The sequence below is a fragment of the Muntiacus reevesi genome, chromosome 1, assembly GCF_963930625.1.
Source record: "Muntiacus reevesi chromosome 1, mMunRee1.1, whole genome shotgun sequence".
Taxonomy (NCBI): Eukaryota; Metazoa; Chordata; class Mammalia; order Artiodactyla; family Cervidae; genus Muntiacus; species Muntiacus reevesi.
In genome coordinates this window covers 199591327-199604179 of record NC_089249.1, presented here as the reverse complement: position 1 = coordinate 199604179, position 12853 = coordinate 199591327, and the positions used below count along the sequence as shown (strand labels likewise).

Genomic DNA, 12853 nt, shown 5'->3' with positions numbered 1-12853 from the left:
TCTGATGCACAGCAACCCAGGTTGGTATCCACTGGGGTATTACCCCAGGCCACATGGCCCTGAAACCAGGCCCTCCAGAAGCTGCAAGAGTCATCATTTAAGAAATGTATCTAGGGCTTCCCTGCTGGCTCAGTGGTTAAGAATCTACCTGCCAAAGCAGGAGACATGGGTTTGATCCCTGGTCTGGGAAGATCCCACGTGCCAGGGAGCAACTAAGCCCATGCGCAACAATTACGGAGCCTGTGCTGAGCAACTAGTGAAGCCGCTGCAATGAGAAGCCACTGAACTGCAACTGGAGAAAAGCCTGCCGCAGCAGGGAAGACCCAACACAGCCAAAAATAAAGAATTTTTTAAAATGAAATTGTCTTATAAAAACAAGTATATCTGATTTTTAAAAAAAATCTATATAGACTTACTAAGGAGGAATCTTATTCACAGAGGGCTGCCAGAGGACCGGGGCCCGGGCCTGAGATGGGCCAGCGTCTCCAACCACAGAGCAAAGGGCTTTTCCCATCTGTGTGAAGAGAGGAAGCAGGATGAAAGTTGGGCTAGTGAGGGGCTATGCGGATTCTGAGACCAGTAGGACTGGACGGGGGCCTCCTGGGTACCTTGTCTGGAAAAGCTGACCCAGGGCTTGTTCAGAACCTCACGGTTGCTCAGACGGGGTGGGGGGTGGGGGGTGAGGGGCTGCGATCCAGCGTTCCCATTCCCTGTGGGGAGAGAGCCTGATACCGTGGGCTATGAAATAGGACTCAAAAGAACTTGGTCAAGCCCATATTGGGAGCCGGGTTAGGAGAGCGGGGCCTCCTGGTGCCAAAGGTCACACGTCAAACACAGAGGGATCCTGGCTTTTATGCGGACGTGAATGTCTTTGTTAAAGAAATGGCACAGACCCACAGTGACTTCACCCCCGGACCATTGGCCCCTGAGGTCACCAGGCTCTCCTGTCCCATCTCATCCAGTCCCTACCCTGGACAGGGGTCTCTGCGAGGCAAGTAAGTCAGGACTTCTCAATCCAGGTCCACCTGCCCGGGGACAAGTTCTGCTAGGAACCCACGTCCCGGGCTAGCGAGTCCAGGTATCTAGAAGGAGCCCGGGCAGGGATGGGCTGAAGCTAAAAACCGCACTTCCGCCCGGCATAAGCGGGGCGGAACTTACATTGAACATTGAAGCCTGGAAGGACAGTAACACTGTCCAGTCAAGGGAGGCGGGGGCGAACCCAGGAGAATAACCAGAACTGCAGGGGAGGTGTCAGGGTAACAGGGTCTGAACAACTGTCCAATCAGGGCCCGGAATCTTGCCTGAGCATTATCCTTTCGAAGTCCTGGGGTGAGTGTCAGGAGTACCATCCAATAAGATCGCCACTTCCCAGAGAACCTTTCAATCAAGGGCTGCGGGGGCGGGTATTACGTTCACAGGAAGCATCTGGGGGAGGAGTGCGTGGGACACCGTCCAATTAGAGGGCGGAGGCCCTCCCCGCCCGCGCAGGCGTCTCTCACTTCAGACCTGGGTTCTCCAGCATGCCTGAGGGTTGCGGCCCCAGGTGTCCTGTTTCCGTGGCCTCGCGGGCTCCGGGAAGGATGCTCTGGAGATCCAGGAACTGGCAGATATGGTGAGTTCTCTGACCGGAGCTGGAGACCAGCTAGGGCTGATTAGGACACGCTGGGAGCGGAGGCAGGCCCGGGTTTCCGGCGCCCGCTCCTCTAGATAGCGACCCAAGTCTTCCCCCTCGACCCCGTTGTCCTGTCCCTTCCCGTCCCCTCTTGAGTGGAAGTCTCTGCCTGTGAATTCGCCCCTTGGGGATCCCGGGGAGGACCGGGTGACCCGGGCAGTGGTCAGGGGCTGGGGTAAGGGGACCCGTCCTGACCTGACAGATGCAGTCATATCCCTACCAGGTAAGAAGGTGCTTTATTCCCATTAAAAAACAGAACGAAGTAAGTTTCCAAGCTCTTACCGGTTTTATTCATTAATTCATGAATCTGGCAGCTTCCCATCCAGCACAGAAGGGTCCTGCGGGTTGAAAGTCTCCTGTAGGCAGAAGTGAGCGGGTCGAAGGAAGCAGCGAAAGTGGGTTTTGTCTGTGGCAGGTTCCTTTACTCTAGGGAGGGCGCGGGTCTGCCAGGCAGATCGCCTCACTGTGCCGACCAGGTAATTCCTGATTGACTGCTTTCAAATTCTATTTCTGGGAGAGGCTGAAACTGAAGTTCAGCCAGCTCGGTGTCTTGGGACTCAGCCTTATGCTGACTCCAATTAGGTCTGTGGGCTTGTTTTAATATTCCAGAGATTTGGAGTAGGGAACAGGACTCCTATCTCAACATATATCCCAGGGTCTCAGACGAAACAGAGACTGTTTTTTGTTCTGGGTGAGGAGGGTGAGAGCGAGGCCGTTTGACAGCCTGGGGGCTCTCTGGGGTCAGTGCATTCTCAGCCCAGATGGGAAGAAGGGGAGCTTTATTCTGCATTTCAGTGCTTTTTGAGGATGGACAGGGGGAGCTGGTGACCAGAAAGTCAGGGGAAAGTTTGGGTTAGAAATGGGCAATTGTGAACACTTGGTCAAGTGAAAAATTCAGACTTCCTAAGCATGCACTTTCATACTTTCATTCAAGTGTGTTATTGCCGGGTACAGAGGTGGGGGGCGGGGCGGTCTGTAAGTGTCTCAAAAGGTAGACAGAGTTTATTTTACACAGAGGAGTAATTTGCTCTAGCAAAATAATGGAACCTGAGACTTCCCTGGTGGTCTAATGGTTAAGAAACCTCCTTCCAATGCAGTGGTTGTGGGTTTGATCCCTGGTCTGGGATTAAATCCCACATGCCACAGAGCAACTAAGACCCAATTAAGCCAAAAATAATTAGTTAATTTTTAAAAAATAATGGAACCTCAGGAGAGGGGTCGTGGGAAACTGATCTACAGCTGGTAGATCTGAAGAAGCACAGGTGACAGTCTGATCCTGAGACTGGCATCTGAAGTGTGTGTGTGTGTCTGGGGGTTGGAGGCAGTCTTGAGGGACTGAGGTGATTCCACAGGTGGAATCCAATGCCATCTCCAGGTAGAGCGTGTCAGACCCCAGTTTCAAGGGTAGGAAACCCAGCTGGAGTCACAGAATTGCCTGGTATAGGGAGAAACCACGACATATTGGTGACCAGGAGTCTCTGAAGTGATGTGGTCTCCGTGAGGGTAAAGAGACACAGAGGGAAGAAACACACAGGAGGGAAAACTGAGTTTTCCTCAAACACGCAAGAAGGAAGAGCTAGTTTTCCCTTTACCAGGCTTCATCACATCACCGACCACATCCTCTGGGAGCTTCTCCTTGCTGACTCCATGTGTCTCCCAACTCACAATCTCGGGCTTTTAAAAGTTCTTTCTTATCTTTTTTCTTACTTGATGGGGCCATGTTGGGAGTTTCCACAAGAATGATATGGCTTATGGATGGTTCAGGATGGTGGTCGGACTCTGCTGCAGGCACTGTCCTTGGCTGATGCAGACAGTACACAGGTGGTGATGGGTGAGCATGGCTGACCCACTCTGCTTTAAGCCAGCACCTCCACGGTGGAGTGTGGGGCCACATTTCTATCCAGGAAACCTCTATTAAGGCAACTGTGGGATCACCATTTTCACTCCGTAGTACTGAAAACAAATCAGACTGAATTCCCAAAAGTTTCCTTGCATTTCCCTGATGACTCATATTGAACATCTTTTCATGAACATTTGTTTTTTCTTTTTTTGTTTTCCTTTTCATGAGCTTATTGATCATTTATATTTCTTCTTTGGAAGAGTGTCTGTTCAAATGTTAGGTATCAGCATCTCCTGGATGCCCTTTAGCATTTCATTCGCTCTGTTTCTAATTTGCTGAGTATTTTTATCAAGAAAAGATGATGTGGGGTTGTTTTTCTTCCCTTTCTTAAAAAGCATTACAATGAGATATTTTGCATTTTTTTCAAAATTTTTATTTATTTATGTTTGACTGTGCTGGGTCTTCAGTGCTGCTGGGACTTTTCTCTAGTTGTGGCCAGCTGGGGCTACTCTCTAGTTGTGTGTGGGCTTATCATTGCGGTGTCTTCTCTTGTTGTGGTGCATGGACTTATTTGCTCCACGGGATCAAACTAATGTCTCCTGCATTGGCAGGTGGATTGTTTACCACTAAGCCACTTGAGAAGCCCTTTCTGAGTCCTTTTCTTTTCTTTTTTTTTTCTTAATCTTTTTTTTGCCTATCCACATGGTATGTGGAATCTTAGTTCCCCAACTATGGATCAAACCCGTGCCCCCTGCATTGGCAAAGCAGTCTTTTTTTTTTCCCCTTTGGTTGTGCCAGATCTTCGTGACTGCTCTTGGGCTTTTTCTAGTCGCAGCGAGCAGAGGCTGCTCTTCATTGCCCAGGCTTCACATTGCAGTAGCTTTTCTTGTTGTGAAACACAGGCTTTAGGCACTCGACCTTCAGTAGCTACAGCTCGTGGGCTCCAGAGTGCTAGCTCAGTAGTTACCCATGGACTTAGTTGCTTCACAGCATGTGGGATCTTCATGGACCAGGGTTTGAACCCGTGTCGCCAGCATTGACATGCAGATCCTTTACCCCTGAGCCAACAGGAAAGTCCCAAAGTTTATGTGTTTTCACAGATACCTTTTCTGAGTCTACTGGGGTGATCGTGTGGTTTTTGTTCTTTATTAATAAGGTATGTGATACCTTATTGGATGGAAGAGTCTGGTAGGCTACACAGTGCATGGGGTTGCTAAGAGTCAGACACGACTGAGCAACTTCACTTTCACTTTTCACTTTCATGCATTGGAGAAGGAAATGGCAACCCACTCCAGTGTTCTTGCCTGGAGAATTCCAGGGACGGGGGGAGCCTGGTGGGCTGCCAGCTATGGGGTCGCACAGAGTCGGACACGGCTGAAGCAACGCAGCAACAGCAGCAGTAACTTTGTTTCTTTGAACCAAACTCTTTATTCCTGGAATAAATCCCACTTGGTCATGGTGTTAAATCCTTTTTATATCTCTCTGGATTTGGATTGCTGACATTTTGTTGAGGATTTTTTTTTTGTTTGTGTTTATATGGGATACTGCTCTGTAGCTTTCTTTATGTGTGATGTCTTTTTCTGGTTTTGGTATCAGCATAATGCTAGCCTCCTAGAAGGGGTTGGAAAGTGTCTCCCCACTATTCAATTTTGTATATGGATTCCCAATTATTAATACTATTGGTGTTTAACATCTTTTCATGTGGTTATTGGCCATTTGTATATCTTTGGAGAATTCTCTACTCACATTTATTGCCCCATTATTGAGTTGTCTTGTTTGTCTTTTATTTTTTATTGTTGTCATGTTGTTTAGTCACTAAGTCATGTCCAATTCTTGCAACCCCATGGACTGTATCATCCATCAGGCTCCTCTGTCCATGGGATTTCCCAGGCAAGAATACCAGAGTAGGTTGCCATTTCCTTCTCCAGGATTGTTGTTATGTGAATTCTTCACATATATTTCTGATACAGTGCTCTCATCAAGTATGTGACTAGCAAACTCAGTTGCAACCCTAGTTGAAGTAACTTTGCCTTCTTTGTAGCTGATGTTTGGGATTTCCTTTTTCTTCACATCTTGAACCCATATTTTTTTTTGCTTAAAAAAACTCTAGTTTTTAGTTTTGTACTTGTTATCTTTTTATATCAATGTAGAGTAATCCCATATTTCTCTAAATACAATAATTAGGTTCTTCATTCTCCCTCTTAGAGTCACCTTTGGTTTGATCACCATCGGATTCTTCAACAACTCTTGTTTGTGGACATCTTCCTTGAATTCCAAGCACTCTGGTATTTATCTGAGAGGCCCTGCTGGCTTGACAGCTTCCTGAGGAACCAGGCCCTTTCTTACCCAACAGATGTGCTGAGCCCTGCATCCTGGATGGCCTGTATACCCTCAGTGTCCACCTCATCACAGGAGGGGTTGTGTCTCTGCCTCTGTCGGATATGAGGGGTCCAGACCAGACTGCTTGTTGCTGTTGCCTTCAGGTTCATGGTTATTCAGATCCAGAAGCACTGATGTTCTGATTCCAGTTCTGGAAGGTGACAAGACAGTGATAACTTTCGACCAAGCCAATGTCCATTTCCATGTTATCTGAATGATGGTTTCATTTATCAGTCTTTACCATGCCTCAGAATCTACTATCTCAGTAAGAACAGTTCTTTTTAGTCCTGTCTGCATTAGTTCCTGTCTACTGTTGCTGTCACATTTTGCTTCAGTGTCCAGCACTTTGCATCACTGACGAACCTGCATTGGATTTGCTGGCGTGTGGTCATTTCCCACAAGAGTGTGAGTTCAGGAGTCCTAGAAATTGAATCCAGTTCCCACCTGTTGGCCTCCCCATCCTCCCACACTCAAGGGTGAAAGGGGAGCCTCACTGACCCAGAATATATGACTCTTTCAGGATTCAGTAGTCTTTGAAGACGTGGCTGTGAACTTCACCCCGGAGGAGTGGGCCATGCTTGACCCTGGTCAGAGGAAACTCTACAGAGATGTGATGCTGGAGACATGCAGGAACCTGGCCTCTGTGGGTGAAGACAGCTTCCTCCCTGCACTAAGTCTTTAGGGAACAGTTATTTCTTACAATGTTGTTTCTTACGAGGGACAGGGATGGGAATATGTTGGAAAAAAGGCAGACATGGCCCCTGTCATTATAGAACCTACCTATAATCAGGTTTTGCTTTTCCATGAAAACAGTTTCATGCATTGATTGACTTTTTGTCACTCTTGAGCAGAATCTCAAGGTTCCCTAATTTGAGCAGTGAGAGAAGCATAACGGTTTCACCCTGTGAAAGTTACACTTGTCAATACACATTTGACACGTTGATCTTGCTGCAGTTAAACCCACACTGACCCATTGTCAGTGACATGAGGAGTATAGAATCAGCCCATCTCATGGACAGCTTGCTGTTCTCCACCCTCCCCATGAGGAACTTTCTCCACTAGCAGGATGGCAGCCACACACTATCCAACATCCCAAGGGCTGCTGGGTCTGTGGACACAGGCCTCGTCCAGGGCCTCTGTACCTGAGATCACCAGGGAGCTCACCTCTTGGGAGGAGCAGGTTCTGGATCAGGCAGTGATGTTTGGACATACCCATTAGGAACATGACTAGGTCTTTGAGAAGGTGATGGGTATAATTAACCTGGCTTCCCTCTTGGAGTTTTTATCCATCCTTGCCTACTCAAGAAGTCTTTTTGTACCTCTCTGTACAAAGGGAGGATTTGGGAAAGTGCGTTTTGCCCCACTTCTTCCTACTTTCCTTCTTTGATAATATTGATCAGATATCAGTCTCCATTCTTTTTGAAATATCTGAATGAACAAAGCTGCCACTTGGACTCATTTTTCCTGTGATGGCCAAAATTCCAAATAGTCAAGGTCTTTTCTTTGTCCCCATGTCTATTTCCCCTTATAAAGTTTGTTTACATTTTTGAATCTGTATATGGAAAGTAATCTACATATGGTTTCTTTTCTTTCCTTCATCCCACTGTTTCTTTCCTGAGAATTTAGTTACACTACCAATTGTTACAGGTTCTTGCCTTCAAGTTAAAACTAGATCAAGTACTCAGTGTGATATTTTGAAGAATGAACTGTGCAGTGAAGAGAAAAAAGTAAGAATCACAAGAAGTGATTTCTGGTCTGTTTTTGGAGAAAACTGGATGTTTCTTGACATCGGAGGTCACCAGACCCTAGAAAGGGATTGGAGGTGAGTGGCGCTGCCACGGTGGCTGGGGGATACCTGCAGCCTGTTAGACTCACTTGAAACTAAAGGAAAGGTGTAAACCTAGCTAATCAAATTTGTACTTAGAAAAATTTCCAAAGAAAATACTTTCCTAAATTTGATGTTGAGTATCTAAATCATAATGAGGTTGGAAACAAAAATGATGGCCAAGATACCCTGTATTTAAGAAACACAGAAAATGTTGACTCTGTTTTAGCCCTCAGCCAGAGCATTAAACTTGTTTCACTTTGTCACAATGCAGAGAGTATAAAAACTATGCTCATTCATTGAAAACGGCAATATGTAGTCAAAATAATAATGAGTAATCATCAATAAATCATTAGTGAAGAAATCACTTATAATCATTCATCTCTAATACTGTGTTTCCCATTTTGAACAGAAATCATTTGGTGGAAAAGCTCTTCATAGTTAATGAAGGTCATCACTGTCTGGAAGCCCTGAACCAAATTACAGATGTTACTGTGCATAAAGGATATTGGTCTGGAATTCAGCCCTGTAAATGCACTAAGTGTGGAAAAGCCTACAGGGGTTGTTCTTTCCAAAATCAGCAGAGATCTCTCCCTGGATACAGACATTATCCATGTGAGGAATGTGGGGAAGCCTGCAGCTGTGTCTCATGCCTAAGCCCTCCTAGGGGAATAGACATTGTAGAGGAACCTAATAAATGTCAGGATGCTGGGAGAACATGTAAGAGATGCGTGAAGAGTCATGGTAGTAAACGGTCTTCAGATTGTAAGAAATCTGGAAAAGCTCTCACTTTTCCCTCATCCTTTAAGGGACATGAGAGAGGTCAGCATGGACAGAAAACCCACATATGTAAAGTCTGCGGGAAATCCTTTACCTATCATTCGTACCTTGCATGGCACATGAGAACTCACACTGGAGAAAAACACTGTGAGTGTGAGGATTGTGAGCAAGTCCTCCGATATTCCTCATCCCTGGTTGGACATATGATGATACACACCACTGACAAATCTTATGTGTGTAAGAAATGTGGGAAATCCTTCAGTTGTCCCAGATACTTCAGAAGACATGAAAACACACAGCAGCATGAAACCCTATGAATGCACAGAATGTGGCAAAGCCTATAGCTCCTCCTTATCCCTCAGGGAACATGCAGGAATAGACAGTCAGGAGAAGCCCTATGAATGCCAGCACTGCAGGAAAGCCTTCAAGCGTCAGAGACATTTTAAAAAGCACGTGAGGATGCACAGTGGAGCAAAGCCCTACGAATGCACAGAATGTGGCAAAGCCTACAGCTGCTCCATGTCCCTCCGGGAACATGACAGAACACACACGGGGGAGAAGCCCTTTGGATGTCCACTCTGTGGAAAAGCCTTCATGCGTCAAGGCTCCCTTTGTGGACACCTGAGGACACAAGCAGGGAGAAAGCCTACACATGCATGCAGTGCCAGAAGGCTTTCTGTTGGCCCTCCTCCTTAAGGAAGCATGTGCAAATGCACAATGAGGAGAAGCCCTACGCATGTCAGCAGTGTGGGAAAGCTTTTTGGTACCCCACAAACCTGCGAGGACACATGAGGACACACACCGGGGAGCAACTCTGAATACCAGGCCTCTGGGAGAGACTTCACTTTCACTTCAGACTTGGAATGTGAGCAGCGCCCTGGAGCAGAACCTTGTGAATGGGACACTGTGGGAAAACCTTCAGCTCTTCACTTATTTCATACACAAAAACTCAGGGCATGACAGAAATCTCTTAATGGATATAAATATGGTTTTCCCTTCCTAAGTGCCTCATCCTCAATAGGGATCCCAGGGTATTCATTTCTAGTTCATGTTGCTAATCTGAACACTTAAGGTAAATATCCCTCTGTCTCCTTCATCTGTACTAGTTATATTTCGTTACCTTTGATTTTTCATCATCATGCAGTCATATAAAGTTTATCTCATTTCTATTACAATGTCTCTTGGCTTGGGGGAATCTTAGTTTTCTAACCAAGCATGATATCTGTGCTTCTGCAGTGAAAGTGCAGAGTCCTAACCATTGGACCGCCAGAGAATTCCTGTTACAATGTCTTTTTAAAAATTATTTTTGACTGTGTCAGGTCTCCATTGCTGTGAGAGGGATTTCTCTGGTTGTGGCGAGTGGCGGCACTCTCTTGTTGCAGAGCATGGGCTCAGTAGTTGTGATGTACAGGCTTAGTTGCCCCGAGGCATGTGGGATCTTCGAGGACCAGGAAATGAACCCATGTCCCCTGCATTGGAAGGAGGACCCTTAACCATTGGACCACCAGAGAAGTCCCTACAAAGTCTTTTGAACCCAGGGGTGTAAGTGGTTTTTGATTTTCATTTTGTGTGTGTGCATGTGTGCAACTTGGTATGTTTAGGTGACAAGTTTTTGATTCTTTCTTTGTTTTATATTCCCAGTATGCAGTCATGATATGAGGTCTGTGTTGTTGAAAAGTATTTCCTGGTCCATTGTTAGTCATAGAAGAATTTTCTGGCTCAGTATTTACCCTCGCCTAGAGCCTTTATACTGAAAGTTGTGTCTTCTATGTTTCTTTGTAGACAATGGATACCGTATCTGTGTTCTTCACAGTAATTAGTAATTGTGGAAGGTCTTGAAAGGCCTTCTGCCTTGCCTGGTAATGTTTGTAATTTGTCCTCTGTTCATTATCCTTGACCTCAGTTAGAAATTGGACACAAAACACTTGAGTTAAGAAGGATGACTTGTTGGCATGGAGATGAAAGCTGCTGTCTAGATGATTCTACTGAACTGTATTGTCATCTTAGGTAAGGTGGGAAACTGTATATCCAGAGTCCTTCTGTTAGTGATTCTGAGTTAAAGTTCTTGAGAAGAGGAAGATGCATGAAGTCTGGAGCTGGAGTGAGGAAGCCATGATTCTCAGCTCTTCTGTACCATCAGGAGACAGAGCTGCAGGGCAGCCTGGTGGCCTGAGCTCCAGCACTGCTTTCTCACTTCTGGCTCTGCCTGTGTGGAACAGCCCCGGTCAGACACATGTTTGATGTAGTTTACCTGCTGGGCAGCAGCATGGACTCTGCTCAGCAATGTGGACAAGGCCCCTTATCATGGGTCCTCTTTGGTTTTCAGGATCATACAGTTCCCTGCATGTTCCTGTGGCTCTTTGGGGTCCATCAGGCCACTTCTTCAGGCTTCAGAAGATCCCTCAGTGATTTTCTCATATCCTGTGACCCTCTTCATGTCCAGGGATTCTAATTACATGATTTCTGTGGAAAACATCTTGTTCCTCTAATAGGGGATGTTTCCTTCCTCCACCATGGCAGATGTAATATTGCAGCCACAGATGGAGGAAACCTACTTCCCTAGTTCCATTATGAGAGGCTGTAATGACCCTGCATTTCTTGTTCCTCAATACTTCCAAGACTGAGATAAGCTCCTGTGAATATATATAGCAGTTTGTGGCATTTTCTCTTACAGGGGTCTGCTCTCTAAATGATTAGCCCAGTATGTTTAATTCGTCCATTTTTATATGTGATTTCCTGTTGCTTTATATGTGATCACCCAGGATGATTTAAAACAATGTGCATTGAAAAATCAAGTTCAGGAACTTCTCTGGCGGGCCAGTGGCTGAGATTCTCAGCTCCCAACACAGTGGGCCTGGGTTCGATCCCCAGTCAGGAAACAAGATCCCACATGTCACAATTAAATATCCTGTGTGCTGAACTAAGACCTGGCACAGCCAAATAAATAATCTTTTTTTTAAATAATCTGATTTAAAGTGTTAGAGGGGTACCCACTGAATGCTTATTTGGAGGCCGTGAATCTGTACCTGCTTGTTTGGAGGCCGTGAATCTGTACCTGTCTTGTGTGCCTTTAGGGGCTGACCATGTGTGGCCACAAGAAGGGGATCCAGGAAGGCCCAGGGAAAGCTTACTGTACTCAGGGCCTAGTGACATAATCACTGTGCAACAAGACAGGGGTGTCACTCGGGGAGCACCAAGGCAGCTATCTCACTTGAGCCGCAGGGGAGCAGAGCATATAAGGACCCGTGGGCAAACATCTGTATTCGTCAGGGGCGTAATTGTTTGTTTGAGCCTAGAGTGCATGGCGTAGGAGGGACAGTCAATATCTAGCACCAGATTATGCTTGTGGACTTAGAAATAAAGGCTTAATTGGAGTCAGGACCCTTAGAAAATGGAAGAGAAAAAGTGGGTGTTTGGTTTGAGGACTTGCTTGATTGACCTGCCTGGTGACCACAAGCTCCTCACTGGTTGCCCAACAAGCCCCTCTGCACTGGCCCGTCTGTGTATGGTGGCTCCAGATCCTGAGAGTAATTGGTTTCTTCATTCACTAGTACCTTCCAAACATCATACAAGTTAGGCTGTTGGTGAATTCTAGCCTGGAATCATAGAGACAGGGATTCTGGGAAATATATATCCCAGTCACACACACAATGAAAAAAACAATCTAGCACAAACATATCTACCTGTTGGCTTCATTGACCTTTCACAATCATACCAAGAAATGTAGCACAGTGATGGGGTGAGAGGGCTTCCCTGGTGGCTCAGACAGTAAAGAATCTGCCTGCGATGCAGAGTTCAATCCCTGAGTCAGGAAGATCCCCTGGACAAGGAAATGGCAACCCACTCCAATATTCTTGCCTGGAGAATCCCATGGACAGAGAAACCTGGTGGGCTACAGTCCGTGCGGTCACAAAGAGTTGGTCATGACTGAACAACTCAGCATGCACTCATGAGGGCGTGAGAGGGATATGGAGAAGATTTAATTCATTCATTCAGTCAGTCTCTGCAGTGAATATTGTAGCAGAAGAGTAAACTATTTCAGCTAACACTGGCAGTTGATACCTAAGTAGATTATTAAACTATATACAAGGACATGTATGTACTGTGGCCAGCACAGCAGGTGAGGATCAAAAGTGGCCGACACAGTTTGGAAAAAAGAAACTAGAGACAGAATTAAAGTTTCAAAGATGGGAGTGGGGGACTCAAGACCTCTAGAATCAAGAACCTTGTTCCTCAGAGCCACATCCCTTTTATTTAGTGTTTTGGCAAGCAGGAAATATCTGTTGTGCTGTGATAAAATCAGCCTCTTGTGTCCCCGGTCACATCTCCCATTTTATTGATTACTTTGAACTACCTT

The 12853-nt window shown here is 46.0% G+C and overlaps 1 long non-coding RNA gene across 4 annotated transcripts; it reads left to right on the top strand.

The window, feature by feature from the left end:
• The first annotated feature begins 1475 nt into the window (after positions 1-1475).
• On the top strand, positions 1476-9671 carry LOC136155887 (uncharacterized). 4 transcript variants are annotated; one of them, XR_010660883.1, is made up of 4 exons: positions 1476-1612; positions 5718-6296; positions 6412-7713; positions 8129-9671. It is a non-coding gene; the product is annotated as an uncharacterized lncRNA (long non-coding RNA). The 4 variants fall into 4 exon arrangements; XR_010660882.1 differs by having other exon boundaries at positions 5718-6534; positions 7539-7713; XR_010660881.1 differs by having other exon boundaries at positions 5718-7713.
• The last annotated feature ends 3182 nt before the right edge of the window (positions 9672-12853 follow it).